General features: G+C 39.4%; 2 pseudogenes; one reads left to right on the top strand and one right to left on the bottom strand.

Moving 5' to 3' along the window:
- Positions 1-1,544: 1,544 nt before the first annotated feature.
- Positions 1,545-2,740, bottom strand: LOC149126493 (putative elongation factor 1-alpha-like 3 pseudogene; annotated as a pseudogene).
- Positions 2,741-11,143: 8,403 nt separating this feature from the next.
- On the top strand, positions 11,144-11,697 carry LOC149126494 (BTB/POZ domain-containing protein KCTD14 pseudogene; annotated as a pseudogene).
- Positions 11,698-16,388: the final 4,691 nt, after the last annotated feature.

Here is a 16,388-nt window from a genome sequence, read left to right on the forward strand (position 1 = left end):
CGAAAATGAATCTTGATGTGAATGGAAGGGGAGAGGGAGTGGGAAAGGGGAGGGTTGCAGGTGGGAGGGACGTTATGGGGGGAAAGCCATTGTAATCCATAAGCTGTACTTTGGAAATTTATATTCATTAAATAAAAGTTAAAAATAAAAAAAAGAAAAGAAGATTTGTGTTGGTGTACAGGTTAATGGCTCCCTGTCTAAGACTAGACAGCCTCGTTGGTTCCGGCGTCTGGTAAGGCAGAAGCATGATCACAAGGCAAGCCAGGAAACTGAGATGCACAGAGTATACTCTTAATCTCCCCTCTCTGTGGTCTCTCCTTGAAATGAAATTATGATTCCAGCAGAGGGCTCTGCTCTAGGACCCTAATCCAATCCAATCACTTCCCAAAGACCCCACCTTCAGACACCACAATTAGATCAAGCCTCCAGCCTTAATCCACCAGGCATTAATCCATTAACAGTTAACAGAAGACTTTGGCATTTAAATGTCTGCATGAGTTTGGGGAACTAAATCCCTGTTAAAACCATAACATCTGTTCACAATTTCAAAGCATGCAAGATCTCTGTGAGAACTGAATGAAGCACTTGGAGAGATAAACAACTGACATTATGTAGTTCAATTTTGAATTGAAATATTGATTATCATAAGTTTATGAGTTAACATAATCATGTATATTCTTTTAATCCAAACTATAGTTATAATTGTGAATAGTATACCTGAGAGAAAAATACCTGCTGACATCATAAACAGAATTATTGTCTCACTTATACAGTAGATATTGTAAGAATTTTTTGATGTACTATGCCCCTCTTTGCCACCATATTAAGTGGAAAATTCAAGAAATTATTAATTCATGAAGTTTAAGATTTATTTATTTATTTGAAAGCCAGAGTTAAAGATAGAAAGAGAGAGAGAGAGAGAGAGAGAGAGAGAGACAGCTCTTTCATCTGCTGGTTCACTCCCCAAATGGCCTCAGTGGCATGTACTGGGCCAGGCAAAACCCTGAAGCCAGGAGCTTCATCTGCGTCTCCCACGTGGGTGGCAGGGGCCCAAACACTTGAGCCATCTTTCTCTGCTTTTCCCAGGCCATTAGCAGGGAGTTAAACTGTAAATAGAGCAGCTGGGACATGAACAGGTTCGTACTTGGGATGCCGGCATCACAGGTGGCAACATTACCCACTATGCCACAACACTGGCCCCCAATAATACACAAGTTTTAATCTGGGTACTTCTTTGAATGGCATGAGGAAATCTTTTTTGTTTCTCATTAACTTCATTTTAATGGATCTCAAAATTCTGTGACAGTTTTTGTCAAGTTGTTTCCATTAAAAAGTGCTGTTTTTTAAAAATTAATAACTTAAAACTGCCGCACACCCACACACACCAAAAAAACAAATGGCACACAAAACATTCTCTTTTCCTTCTGAAGGCTTTACAATGCATAGCTATCATTAACCAGTCTTTTACTATTAAACTTAAATGGCCAATTGAGGCAGTTCTGAGGCCATTTCTCCACCACTGATTAAGACTGGAGTGGCAGGTGTTAGGGATAATACTCATTTAGCCTTCTGGGCAGACTTGCTGGCATTGCCAACTCTAGGGAACTTCTTGTCCACTGCTTTGATCACACCCATAGCAGCTGTCTATCTCGTGTCCTAGACAGAAAGGCAACCCAGAGGAGGATAGTCAGAGAAGCTCTCAACACACATGGCTCTCAAAAAACCACATCAATGATGACAGCATCACCAGATTTCAAAAATTTGGAGCCATCTTCCAGCTTCTTTCCAGAATGATTATCAATCTTTATTATCCCATGTTGTGCCCAGGGAGAGCTTCATTCAAATCTTCACAGTGCATTTCAATGGCCTTTACTTCGGGTGTGATGTTGACTGGAGCAAAAGGTTACCACCATGCCAGGTTTGAGAAAACCAGCCTTTACTCAGCCCACAGAGACAGTACCAATACCACTAATTTTGTAGACATCTTGTAGGGATAGAGACAAAGGCTTGTCAGTTGGGCTAGTTGGTGGGAGGTTTGTTATCCAGGGCTTCAAGCAATGTGGTTGCATAGCATTGCCATTTTCGCTGGTGACTTTCTGTTCTTTAAATCACAGCGTATTTGCTCTTGGCTCCAGGATGTTGTCACTATTCCAACCAGAAATTGCCACAAATGCAACTGTGTCAGTGTTGTAGTCAATTTTCTTAATGTAGGTGCTGACTTCCTTAATTATTTCCTTGTATATCTTCTGCTTGTAGGGTGGCTCAGTGGAATCCATTTTGCTAAAAGCAGCAATAAGTTGTTTCACACCAGTGTGTAAGCCAGTAGGGTATGCTTGTGGGTCTGCCCATTCTTGGAGATACCAGATTCAAATTCCCCAACAGAAATAGCCATCAACAATTAGGACAGCATAGTCAGTCTGAGCTGTGCTTGTAGTCATCTTTTTTACAAATTCTCTGTGTCCTGGGGCATCAATGGTAGTCACATAATACTTGTTGGTCTCAATTTCCACAAGAAGATGCCAATGGTGATACCACATTCACACTCAGCTTTCAGTTTATCCAAGAACCAGGTATACTTGAAGAAGCCCTTTCCCATCGCAGCAGCCTCCTTGTCAAATTTTTCAATGGCCCTTTTGTCAATGCCACAACATGTATAGATCAGATGGCCATTAATGGTGGACTTGCTCAAATCTCTGGGTCCAATGAGGATGATGTTGATATGAATCTTTTTCTTTCTCATGTTGGCTTTGATGTAGTAGTGGATTTCATGATACTTGTGTCTTGGTGGCAAACCCATTGCAAAACAGTGATGAACCCTTATGCTGTCCCACTCCATCATGCCTGGACCATGAATCATCCTTGTGTCCAATGTATCCACAATGTATATGTTCCCCACCTATTGGTCACTTAGTAGCCTTCATGATTATCAGATATCCTGTCAGTTGTCATATTGTTTTGTTCAAGTAAATCTTATTTTATTTTATAATGCCCTCAAAGACCAAGAATAGTAATACTGCAAATTGGATATGCCAAGAAAAACTATAAAGTGCTTCCTTTAAATGATGAGGTGAAAGTTGTTGACTCATTAAAGAAGAGGGAAAATCATACATACACAGAGCTTCCTGAGATCTATGGTAATATTGAATTTTCTATTTTTGAAATTACGAGAAAGGCAAAGGAAACTCATGCTGGCTTTGCTATTTATTTGAAAATATAAAAGTTATGATCACAGTGTGTGATAAATGCTTAATTAATATGGAAAACTGATTAAATTTGTGGATTGAAAACATGAACAAAAAAATGTTCCTACTGACAGCAACATGTTGACCCAGAAAGTATTGCACAATATGAAGACTTCAGCAGGGGGTCCCCATGAAGCAAGTAACATCAGGCCCTACACTTAAGGGATAGTTACATAGATTTAGATTGAAAAATATAAAACTTACTGGAGAGGCTGTGTATACTGTTGCAGAAGTGCTATCTCATTTCCAGCAGAGTTGAAGTTGATGAAGGAGACAGGAAATCAACAGGCAAGTCTTCAACCACAATAAAGCTGGCATCTTCTGCAAGATTTCCTATAGAACTCACCTTCACAGAAATGCAAAGGAGACATCCAGGCATAAAACCTGAAGTTAATTCTGTCATGTGATAAAACCAGGTGTACTGTACAGAACAAAAAACCTACATACTGTAATAGGCAAGAACAAAACTTATTTTAGAAAGAGACCATAATTGCATAAGTTCTATTATAGAACATTATTATAATTGTCTGTTATAATTATTTATTCATCTCTTATTGCATCTAATTTATAAATCAACTTTTATCATGGTAGTGTTTATATAGAAAAAAACCAACATATATAGGGTTCACTAGTATTCATGATTTCAGACGTCCAGTGAAGGCTTTGGGAACTATTCCCTGTGGAAAACAGGGGACTACTAATCATTAATAGGACAGAAGGAAATAAACATAAAGAAGAAAAAATTGGAAGGAGATGCAAGAGTCCAAGAAATATGTAAATAAAATACGCCCAGCAGTTTTTATGCAATGAACTATCCCAGTTGTTTGCCCCCTAAAATAAAGGTAAAGAGCCCAGTAGAAACACTATGTCAAACAATCCTAGGAATAACAAAATTTACTTATCATTATTTAAGTTTTAGAAAGCCAAAGTAAATATCAATGGGCATGAACCATAAAAAATATCTTGTAATTAAGGAAACTTTTACCTCAATAAGCCATGTATTCTACCCTTTCTAACCTATCCAACCCTTACTACTGAAGTACATGTACATAATATGTGTAACCATGTCAGGAATGGGTTTTGGAGTTCTTTGCCTCAAAAACATCATGCAATTTCAGCTTTTAGGTCTTTTTAAAAATATTTTAGGCTTTTTAAAAAAGATTTATTTATTATTTACTTGAAAGTCAGAGTTACACAGAGAGAGAAGGAGAGACAGAGAGAGAAAGAGGTCTTCCATCCGATGGTTCACTCCCCAGATGGCCGCAATAGCCGGAGCTGGGCTGATCCGAAGCCAGGAGCCAGGAGCTTCTTCCAGGACTCCCATGCGGGTGCAGGGGCCCAAGGACTTGGGCCATCTTCTACTGCTTTCCCAGGCCATAGCAGAGAGCTGGATCAGAAGTGGAGCAGCTGGGACTCTAACCTGCGCCCATATGGGATGTTGGCACTGCAGGCGGCGGCTTTACCCTCTATGCCACAGGGCCGGCCCCTAGATTTTAGGTCTTAAAAATAACAAAAGTTGTTTTTTCTTTCCTTCTCCTAAGCTTATATTTGACTGTTTGTAGCTTATCTTAAGAATTCAAAGACCTTGGTAAAATTCAGAATAAAGAATGATGGTTGCCTTGGAAATGTCCATGAGCTGGCTGGGTGTCTCATTTCAGCTAATTTGATAACAGAGTAAACAGTATGGAATGCAGATGTATGAGCTGGTCTGTTTTCGTTCTCTTGCGTTTGAGATAGTGGCACTGAACGCGCAAGTACAAGGAGCAGCATGTTTTTTTCTTTCAATGAAGGTAATGAGACATTAAAGTAATTCTGAAAATGTAGTCTGTGAATTTTGAAGTTCTTTAGGTATATAACCAAGTTCTGCACATTATCCAATATAAAAATAATATTTAAAACAATCATAGACATTTTAAGGCATATTTAGTGACAGAACTATTTACTTTGCCTTCCATAGATCACTGCAACATCCAGAATTAAAATGCTTGTAGAATGTATTTACTTTCCTGTGTGGAGTCATTCAGGCTCAAGCTATTAACCTTCCATGTCAGCGTTGCAAATGTAACTCCCTCTTAGGCTATGAAATGTAAGGATGCTTGTTTACTTATTACATATTTTCATCTAAATTTGAGATCATCTTTGCTGAACTGTATTTTCACAGCACATGGAGGCCTTTTGTGATCATGGCTTTGTCTCTAAAGTTGTGTGTAGTCACAGCTTAGATGCCCACAATCATTTGCTCCAGCTATTTGCACGTAATTTAGGATAGCTTATGGAATGAAAAACCATACTCTACCCAAATATGAAATTTCTCCATCTCAGTCTATCAAGAGTTGAGTCATTAATTTGACCCTGAGACAAAGAACTTTTCATCTCCAGGGCTTATGTCAGAATCACAATGTCAGTTAGGTGATTCACTCCTGTTTATCTTCTGAAGGAAATGTTTCTTATCAACCTCAGATTATCACACAACTCTGGCATTTTACCTTTACTCTAACAAATGTTAACATTTTTAAAGTAGCAGCAGTAAAAGTCTTCATTCTGTCTGGTGCCTGTTAGCTTATTGGTCAACTACTGAGGGGAACTGGAGCCATTTTTTATTAGTTGTTCACTGTTTCCATAAATTATTATAAAAGAATTTCGCATTTTGGGTCAAGATTGTGTTTTTATGTAAAGCATTTAAACAATTGTAACAGAATGTCTTTTCTTAATATTTTCCTGTTAACAGAAGGTTGATAATTAATAATGATATACTGACAACTTCCACTGTTAGGGAACAGAGACTACCAACAACTCTAAGACATAATCATCACTCTGATGAAACTTAAGGTTTACTTTAATAAAGTATTGATAGATTTCTGTGACAACAGTATGCAAGTTGCTCATATATGAACAATTACGTTGCATGCTAATGGATTGGCATTAAAGTTTTAACAAGAATCAGATAAGGAAGGAGAAAAGGGCTGGGATGAACTGCTGACATTTAACAGAAGAAATAGAACTCATAGCTGACCATAAAAAATATATTGCGCTTAAAAATACGAAGTGGGAGATAGGAAATAAAATTTACAACTTAGGGGTCGGCACCGTAGCTCACTTGGTTAATCCTCCGCCTGAGGCACCCGCATCCCATATGGGCACTAGGTTCTATTCCCTGTTGCTCCTCTTCCAGTCCAGCTCTCTGCTGTGGCCCAGGAGGGCAGTGGAGCATGGCCCAAGTGCTTGGGCCCCTGCACCTGCAGGGGAGACCAGGAGGAAACACCTGGCTCCTGGCTTGGGATCAGTGCAGCGCCTGCCGTGGCGGCCATTTGGGGGGTGAACCAACGGAAGGAAGACCTTTCTCTCTGTCTCTCTCTCTCTCTCACTGTCTAACTCTGCCTGTCAAATAAAGAAAAAATATATATACAACTTACACAAAATAATGTAGGGTATATGAACCTACGGAAAAGTAGACTAATGTTTTCAGTACCTTTTTCTTTTGTTAAATTTATTTTTTAAATTTTTTGAGATAACTTTTTTTCTCAATTCTCATGCTATTGGGATGTTGATACAAAGAGAACAAATTCAATGTAGTTCATATGTAGGGTTCTAAGAATGCAATGATACTTTCCTTCCTCCTCCTTCCTTCCTTCCTCCTTCCTTCCTTCCTTCCTTTTTCCTCCTTTCTTAATTTTTGGGATAACAGTTTTATTTACATTATCATTAAAGGCTTACTGTTGAACTAAATAAAAAATTCAATAAATAAAAGTAAAAAGACCATAATAATTACTTGTTTGAAAGACAGAGAGATGAGGGGATGGGGAATGAGAGAGAGAGAAAGATCTTCTATCATCCAATTCATTCTCCAGATGTCTACAGTAGCTGAGGCTCAGTCGGTCTAAGCCTGGAGCCAGAAACTCCACTTTGATTTCCTGCTCGAACCTAACTTGCTGCCATTCAGAGTGCACATCAGCAGGAAACTGGAATGAGAAGTGGAATAGAGATTTGAATCCAAATGGAGGCTTCCCAAGCAGTATCCTAAGCACTACAACAAATGCCTGCCCTTCCAGTATATCTTTCAGTCAAGTATGGACTATTGTGATAAATGTGTATCTGTATGTTAAATGATAGATGAAAGAGAAACTACAGCAAATGTTGGACTGAATGCTGAAAGAGAAATATTTATTTACACTGTATTTACTCAATACACTTATAACTTATGCAAAATTTCAGCTAGCAGCATAAAAAAAATATGGAGCAAACCAGTAATATTATCCTGGACAAAAATGAGCCAATAAAAATTTGAAACTGTGTTGGGTTACACGAGGCATCACTAACCCTTTGGTTAACAGAGAAAATAAACACAGAGAAAGGATGAGGGGCACTAACTATCCTTTTCCATCTCCCCCTGCAGAGATGGGAAGGGCTCAAAGCAATGGGAGAGATGAGGGAAGAACCAGGCTGAAGGACTCTGGTGACAAGCATTGGTAGCAGTAGGAGAAAAACCTCATGCTAAGCTTGAGGTAGCTTGGTGCAGCCACTGGTTGAATTTTTCTTTATGTATTACACAGTTTTGGTTGATTTCCATTCATCCTCTGTACAATTTTATTTTGATTGTTTTTATTCTTTTTAGATACATTGTATTAAAGAGAAAATATAAGCATAAATATTTAGGTTTAGAAATTACTAGGCTTTTTATTTTTAAAAAGAGAATAAACTGAAGGCACAGCAAAAACATATATTTAGATATAAGTAAACTATCACAGAACTTACAGTAAGTATTTATTTTCACCATATTATGTGAAAAAAGGAAGTGTTTCCAAAGAAAAATGATCCCAGGAGGAAAGTGTCAAATGTTTTAATCAATAGCCCAAATCTACGGAGAAATAATGCTCTTGTCTTGGAAAAATTAAACTTTGAATTCCCAGAGTTAAGAAAAAAACCATAAATAATTTCATTTTCCCCAATACATTTAAAAGCTCATAAATGTTCATTGGCTGAATGAAAATGCAAAACAGAATGAAAAATAAAGTGCAAATGTGCTTTGAAATAGTAGCATCAAAGACTGAAGGGGAAAAAATGGCTCCTTTCCTTTTGGCTCTCCTCCCTATACATTTTCATTTGTCATACTGAAATAAATAAAAGGCAAGGGTTTCTTTCTCCCACAGTACTGTTTGTGGTTAAGGAAACAATAAAGGATATTGTTACAAATAGGTAGGCAATATAATGAGAAAAAGAAGTGGCCTGTGGTCACCATTGCAGCTGTGCAGCAAGACATAAAGTTTTCAAGGGTGTAAGGAAGGAGCTAGGAATACCCATTAAAGTATAAAGAGGTTTTTGACTGCTGTGTACAATAAGATTATTTGGAACATATTAGCTACCTCTAAACTTAAAGTTCTGGCCCTGGTCTTTAAAATTTATGAGCAATTTTTTATTTACCTGTTCTGGAGAGCTTTTACTTTAGCATGTTTCTCTTCTCTGCATATTTTTTTAATCCTTTGCAGAAACTATGCATTTTATCCAAACAGATTGGCTGAGAAAGCATGAAAATGTGACCTTTGTACAGACCTGGCCAACACAGAATGTGGTAGAATATGTACCAGTACAGGAAGTGCTATAGTTTGAACCGGATAGAGCTCCTAAATCTATGCTGATAGTTAAATCCCAAAATCATAAATAGACGACACTAAAAGTGTGGAAAATTAATCCAATCATGGTGTCTGGGAGGTGGGTCTGGTGGGAGGTCCTTGAGTCACTAGGGGTGTGCTCTGGGCAGGTAGTTCTTGTAATAGGGTTGGGTATTTAAAAAGCTAAGTTGAGTCTAAACAGTATCTCTACTTCCAGGGTTACCACGTGGTCCTTTTTCTGTACACACATCACCATTGCCATTCTCTAGCCTCATCAGCTGGATAGACCATTGGGACCTGCCCAATCTTGGACTGTGAACTTCAAAAATGGTGGGCCAAAATAAAGCTCCTTCTTTTATAAGCAACTTGTTATAGGAATTTACTTATGATGATGAAAAGCCTAGCAAAGAAGGCTAGTACAGTGGCTTTCCTTATAACTCCTGAAAAAAACTACAGAATTAACATCTGGGATTCAGGGATTTAAGTCATGATCATGGGAACCATTTGAAATATACCCAATTCAGAGCTGTAGTCATGATATTAGTTGATTGTGTAGTGTTCTAAAACCAGGAAATGAGTAGTGTTAAGTATAGCCTTGTTAGGAAACACCATTGTAATAGTAAATGAACACCCATGATCTCATTGTGAGAGTCTCAGAAGATACAATCACCTCCTGAGTTGTGGTTAAATGCATATTTCTTTAAAAAAAGTTTATTTATCTATTTGAAAGTCAGAGTTACAGAGAGAGAGAGAGAAGGAAAGAAAGAGACAGAGAAATCTTCTACCCACTGGTTCACTATCCAGGTGACAGCAATCAATGGTCAGGGCTGGGCCAGGCCAAAGCCAAAAGCCAAGCATTTTATCAGGTCTTCCACATGGGTGGTAGGAGCCCAGACATTTGGCCCATCTTCCTCTGCTTTTCCCAGGCCATTCAGCAGGGAGCTGAATTGGAAGTAGAACAGCTAGGACACAAACCAGTTCCCAAATGGGATATTAGCATCTCAGGCCAGGGATCTATCTGCTACACCACAAAGCTGGCCTCTTAAGGAATACATCTTCCTTAAGAAAGTCCATAAGAGCATTTCAGGCATGGAAAGTCAAGACACTGTGGCAAAAAATGACCTACACGAAAGATCTCTGTGAGTGAGATCCCCGTGGAAAGAAGGGGCCATCAAAAAAGGAGGTACCTTTCTCTGAAGGGAGGAGAGAACTTCCACTTTTTTTTTAAAGATTTATTTATTTTACTTAAAGTCACAGTTACACAGAGAAAAAAGGAGAGGGAGGGAGAGAGAGAGAGAGAGAGAGAGTCTTCCATTCAGTGTTTCACTCCCCAATTGGCTACAACAGCCAGAGCTGTGCTGATCCAAAGCCAGGAGCCAGGAGCCTTCTCTGGGTCTCCCATGTGCATGCAGGGGCCCAAGGACTTGGGCCATTCTCCACTGCTTTCCCAGACCACAGCAGAGAGTTGTATCGGAAGTGGAGCAGCCGGGTCTTGAACTGATGCCCATATGGGATGCTGGCACTGCAGGCGGCAGCCCTACCTGCTACATCGCAACAGCAGCCCCAGAGAACTTCCACTTTGATTATGACCCTGTCTAAATAATGTCGGAGTTTGTGGACTCAAGAGGCTTCCATAGCCCTGGCAGCTCATGACAAGAGCCTTGGGGGATCACTGATGTCATAAATAAGAGTGTCAATTGAGCACAACTGAGCTAGCTAGCAGCGAGTGGGAGATTAGAAGCCTCAGCTCAGCACCCAGGTCCTTAGCATCCAAGTCCCCAGTGCTCATGCCCTTGACAAGCTGGCCCAACATAATTAAGGTATAGCTGAATGTCAGGGGTCAGTTTTATTTATTTACCTTTAGAAAGCTTTTATTTAATAAATATAGATTTCATAGGTACAGCTTTTGGAACATAGTGGTTCTTTCCCCTATACCTGCACTCCCAGCCCTACTCCCTCTACCATCCCATTCTTCATTAAGATTCATTTTTAATTATCTTTATATACAGAAGATCAACTCTATACTAAGTAAAGATTTCAATAGTTTACACCCACACAGACACACAAAGTATAAAGTATTGTTTGAAGACTAGTTTTACCATTAATTCTCATAGTACAACTCATTAAGGACAGAGGTCCAACATGGAGAGCAAGTGCACAGTGACTCCTGTTGTTGATTTAACAGTTGACACTCTTATTTATGATGTCAGTGATCACCCGGGGCTCTTGTCATGAACTACCAAGGCTATGGCAGCCTTTTGAGTTCACAAAGTCCGTCATTATTTAGACAGGACCATGAGCAAAGTGGGGTGTCAGTTTTACACCACCACTCCAGACACCCTGAGAAAACTCCCAGACCTAAAGCTGACAGATGTTCTCTGGTTCAGTTTATGCCTGCAGGGATGTGAAGGGTTGCTTATTCATTGATCAACGTGGTATCTATTTTGGATCCATCCTGGTCTACCTGCAGTGGACAGCTGTCCACATAACACATCCCCGAGGTGTACTCTGAGGGTCAGTTCTATGAGATCAAGCCTTTGGTCAAGCCCCTGGAAGACACACCACAGATCTTTTGTGAACAGGTGGCTCGGAGGTAGTTTCTGCTACAACTGCCTGGCTACAGTGAGAATCTGGAGCTCCTGATTCTCCTGACACGTGCAAGGGCTGTGCTGCAGCATCATTCGATTGTAACCATGTATGTGACATCCTCTACACAGCATTTTGCAAAGTGGTCAGAGCCCCCATATACTCTGGAGGTGAACAATATTGTTATGATTGCACCTGGGATGCTGGAAAAGGGTGTGTGTGACCTTATGGATTGCATGCAGATGGTCCTTCAGGACCAGTAGTACTAAGTGTGCTATAGGGGCTCTCCACTTTCAGAATTCACACTTGGGCTGGCGCCGTGGCTCACTTGGCTAATCCTCCGCCTGTGGCGCTGGCACCCCGGGTTCTAGTCCCAGTTGGGGTACCGGATACTAGTCCTGGTTTTTCCTCTTCCAGTCCAGCTCTCTGCTGTGGCCCGGCAGGGCAGTGGAGGATGGCCCAAGTGCTTGGGTCCCTGCACCTGCATGGGAGACTGGGAGGAAGTACCCGGCTCCTGGCTTCGGAGGATCGGCGCAGCGCCAGCCATAGTGGCCATTAGGGGAGTGAACCAACGGAAGGAAGACCTTTCTCTCTGTCTCCCTCTCACTGTCTATAACTCTCTCTCTCTCTCTCTCTCTCTCTCTCTCACTGTCTAACTCTGCCTGGCAAAAAAAAAAAAAAAAAAGAATTCACACTTGGCCATTTCACTCTTCACCACTTCACTACCTGCCTCTTCAGCCATTGCCTTAGGTGTGATTGCTCCTTTAAATCCACTTTCACAAGGTGGTGATTCCCCGGGCCAGGGCTGTTATGGGTTTTGGTGAGGCTTACAAAATTAAAAATTGCATTAAGAAGAAAAAGAGAGCACAACCTAGAATGAGTGCCATTATTTTGGCATTGACAGGAGCTGTGACACTGGAGGAATAAGTTAATCTCCATGTACTTTGCTTACTTATTTGTGAAAGAAACTAACAATGGTACTGATATCGTAAGCTTGTTTTAAGGATTAAACAAATGAATACAGAGTTTTAATAACTTTTTGTTTTGGAATAATTCTAGGTATACACAAAAGTTGCAAAAAGGGTACAGAAACCAACATTGCAATTAACTTCAGACTTTATTCACATTTCACCAGTGTCTCAACTAGTGCCCCTTCTTTATTCCAAGACTCAATCCAAGATAATGCATTGCACTTAGGAACACACATAGTTGGTTTTCAAAACATTCAGAACAGTGTCTGGCACACAACAAGTACCTGCTAAATGTCATTTAATCCTGTTAGACAATTTTCATATAGGTAAAACAGAATGTTTTACCTTTGCTCCAAATCGCTTACACTCACTCTATTGCAAAATAACAAATTAATACAAAATAAAGGACAGTTTGTGTTTGCAATAAGGTCAACTATAGGTCAATTGCTCTCAAGGAAAGGAATTTACCTCTGGTATGTCTTGCACAGGCGAGAAAAACTAACCAAGTCTCATTCAACTCCATTAATTGATTTATTCACTTAACAAAAATCTTTTGAGTGCCTATACTATATGAGGTAGGGTGCCACAGGGACAGACAAATCAAATCTAGTCCTGTTTTCATAGGAAATTTACATTTTTCCATCATCTTATTTAGGTATTTGCTGTGGAATCTGATTCATCCCACCATGAAGTGGAAAGGCATTGAATCTAAACACAACTTGGAATGTTACTCAGAAGTGGCAAATGGAAGAGAGGGAAACAGGCACAGCACACTTTGGCTCCTGTTGCCCAGATATGCACAATCCAAGGAGGCCTTGGATGAAGATAAGGTGCAAGGAAAACCTGTGCCTGGCTGCAGATGTGGAAATAACAACCACTCTGGGGGTGCCTCCTGAAGGAAGCAATCTTTTTCATGAGTATTAATAATGCTAGCTAAATGCTATCAGGTGCTTGTGCTGTGGCAGGCACTTTTGTATAGTTTACATGCATTGATGCAAATAAATCCCACAACCGCTGTATGAAGTAGATAATATTATCTTTTAATTCATATGTGAGAAAATAAGCCAAAGTGATCCAATAAAAAATGAAGGAAGACCAAAAACGTGGTTTTATATTTTTACAGCTTTCTGAATAACAAAGCAGAAGTTGTCCCTGGGCATAAATAGTAAAATCAGTTTTATTTTCTTTCTATCAAGAAAAATGAAAATGAACCATTTTGACTTCTGGATTCTGAAAACTAATGCTCTTTAGAACTTAAATTGTGGGATATTTTCTAAGATGTCTCATATACGCAAGCTCATGTCTAAATATGCAAGTAATAAATGTGTTCTTGTCACAACACAGTAAAACCGGTAGTGATTAAATGATCTACTTCTACCCATGCTCCTATGTGTGCTACATCAAACACAAATGTGAGTAAGCATTCCCTTCCCTCAGAGATCTTCTGCTATAGCTATAGGCCCACTTCCTTTTATTTCACTCATGAGTAACTCCAAAAAGTGCAGAATGGAAAGGAACAGGTCTCTATGTAGCTAAAGTGCAAAGTGGAACAAGGTGGGTATCATTAAAGGGATAAAAACCAATGCCACAGAAAGAAAAAAAGATAAAAGAAACAGAAGGAATTGCATCTGGTTAGGGGAGGAAGGAGGGTTTCATGCAAGATTGCAGCATTTGAAGACTAGGTGGTATTTTAACAAGTTGAACAGATGATAGGGTAGGAAATTCTTCATGAAAGGAATAGCACTGATAAAGAAAAAAATGTTAGGACATCACAGTTTGTCCTAGGAATACCAACCACTTCAGTTTGTCAGAAGTATAGCAGGCCAATATTTGGATGTATGTGAATGCCAGGATGAGGATTTTACTTACTTTTTTAAAGATTTATTTATTTATTTATTTATTTGAAAGGCAGGGTTACAGAGAGAGAGAGAGAGAAAGATCTTCCATCCACTGGTTCGCTCTCCAGATGGCTACAACCTTCAGGGTTGGGCCATACAGAAACCAGGAGCCAGGAGCTTCATCCAGGTCTCCCACCTTGGTGGCAGGGGCCCAAGCACTCAAGCCATTCTCTGCTGCTTTCCAAGATGGCATTAGCAGGGAACTGGATCAGAAGTGGAGCAGCTGGCACTCAAACTTGTGCTCATATGGGATGTCTGCATCACAGGCAGAAGGTTAAGCCACTGTGCCACAATGTAAGCCCAGATTTGTACTTTATACAGCAGAAAATAACAAACTCTTAAGGATTTGGGGGGAGAGAATTGATATAAGGTAAACTACATTTTAGGAAGATTGACTTGTTGGTGTATAGGGTAGATTTCAGAGTGGGGAGAGTCAGGAGGAAAGGATGTCATCTAAATGTTATCACACTATCTAAGAGAAAAATAACTTCCTAAACCAAGGGTGAAAAAGAGGAAACTAGCAAAATGCAGTGACTGACTTGGGAACTAGAAGAAAATAACAGAGAACTGAGATGTTTACGGAGACTGACTGAGGGAATGGTTCTGGAAAATCATGAAAAGAGTCAGGATGCTTTTGATGAAGATGTGATTAATTTTTTGAACATGTTGTTTATGGTACTTATGGAAAAGTCAAAAAGACTTTCAAACAGGAAGAAATACAAAGGGTTATGTCTTAGAAGCAAAACTGGGCTAGACACTTGGGCTCAGAAACAATGTCAATAGATCAGCAATTGAAGTTGTTGGAGCAAAGAAGGAAGGAGCGAAGACAGAGAAGACAAAACCTGTGTTTGAAAATTCAGAAGACAATGAGGAGAAAAGAGATCATTAAAAAAAATCAAGACCAGAGAGATAGCAGGAGAATCAAGGAATGCTCTATAAGAGTACTTCAAGAAGCTCATGGATGGGCTGGCACCTGTGGCGCTGGCATCCCATATGGCCGCTGATTCAAGTCTTGGCTGCTCCTTTTCCAATCCAGCTCTCCACTCAATGTGCCTGGAAAAGCAGTAGAAGATGGCCCACGTGCTTGACCCCCTGCACCCATGTGGGAGATCCAGAAGAAGCTCCCAGCTCCTGGCTTTGGATAGGCCCAGCTCCAGCCATTGCAACCATTTGGGGAGTGAACCAGCGGATGAAAGATCTATCTCTCTCTCTGGAAGTCTGACTTTCAAATAAATATATATATATATATCTTTAAAAAATTTTTTTAAAAATCTCATGGAAAAAATGGATTTGAAGAATAAGTACATTTTGTGCAAAAAAAATGAAATTATGAAGATCAAAAGAGCCAAACTTCAAGAACTTTGCAAAATTAGTCCATGTTATAAGGAGTTTGTAATTATAAAAGTCAGTTTCCTCGTTGAAAATATCTACTTGTTTGCCCTTTTATCATTCGTACACTACTGGTTTGCTTAAACAGTTTGCTGGCCAAAAGTTTAAGAAACAAAATTCACTTTTGAAAATTTAGAAATAAATTCAATAAAAGACTTTCAGCCACTATGTAAAACTCTATTAAAGCAGTGATAAGATTGGAATACATATGTCACACATGTATTTGAAAGCTTCTGTTTATGATAAAACATTTTGTTGGAAAGATCATTTAGGCTCTTATGGCTTTGAAGAAAGTATGTTTGTAATTATTCCATTACGTTGCTTAGCTGCAATTTGTCTTCATCCTGAGGGCTGGAAAGAATAATTTTTGAATTAGAACTTATTTAAATTTCAGAGGGTTCTTTGTTAGTAGCTTTCTATCTATTTCTCCAATTTTTAACTTTCATAATGTGAAAAGTTGCCAAATTAAGCTTCCTGCCACCAGAATGTTAATATTCAAAAGAAAATTGGAATGACTTTGAGATGATGTTCCTTCAGATATTGAACAATAGCATTGAAAGACTTTGAAAGACTCCCAGCTGAGCACAAGCAATACAAACTTCAAAAAATACATTAACCAGGAGGATGGGTAGTGGGTGAATGACAAGAAATTAAGAGTGAGACAGCTATCAGTGGAAAATGTCCTTTCAGGGACTC

The sequence above is a fragment of the Oryctolagus cuniculus genome, chromosome 5, assembly GCF_051225735.1.
Source record: "Oryctolagus cuniculus isolate XC-2025 breed Fujian yellow rabbit chromosome 5, ASM5122573v1, whole genome shotgun sequence".
Lineage (NCBI taxonomy): Eukaryota > Metazoa > Chordata > Mammalia > Lagomorpha > Leporidae > Oryctolagus > Oryctolagus cuniculus.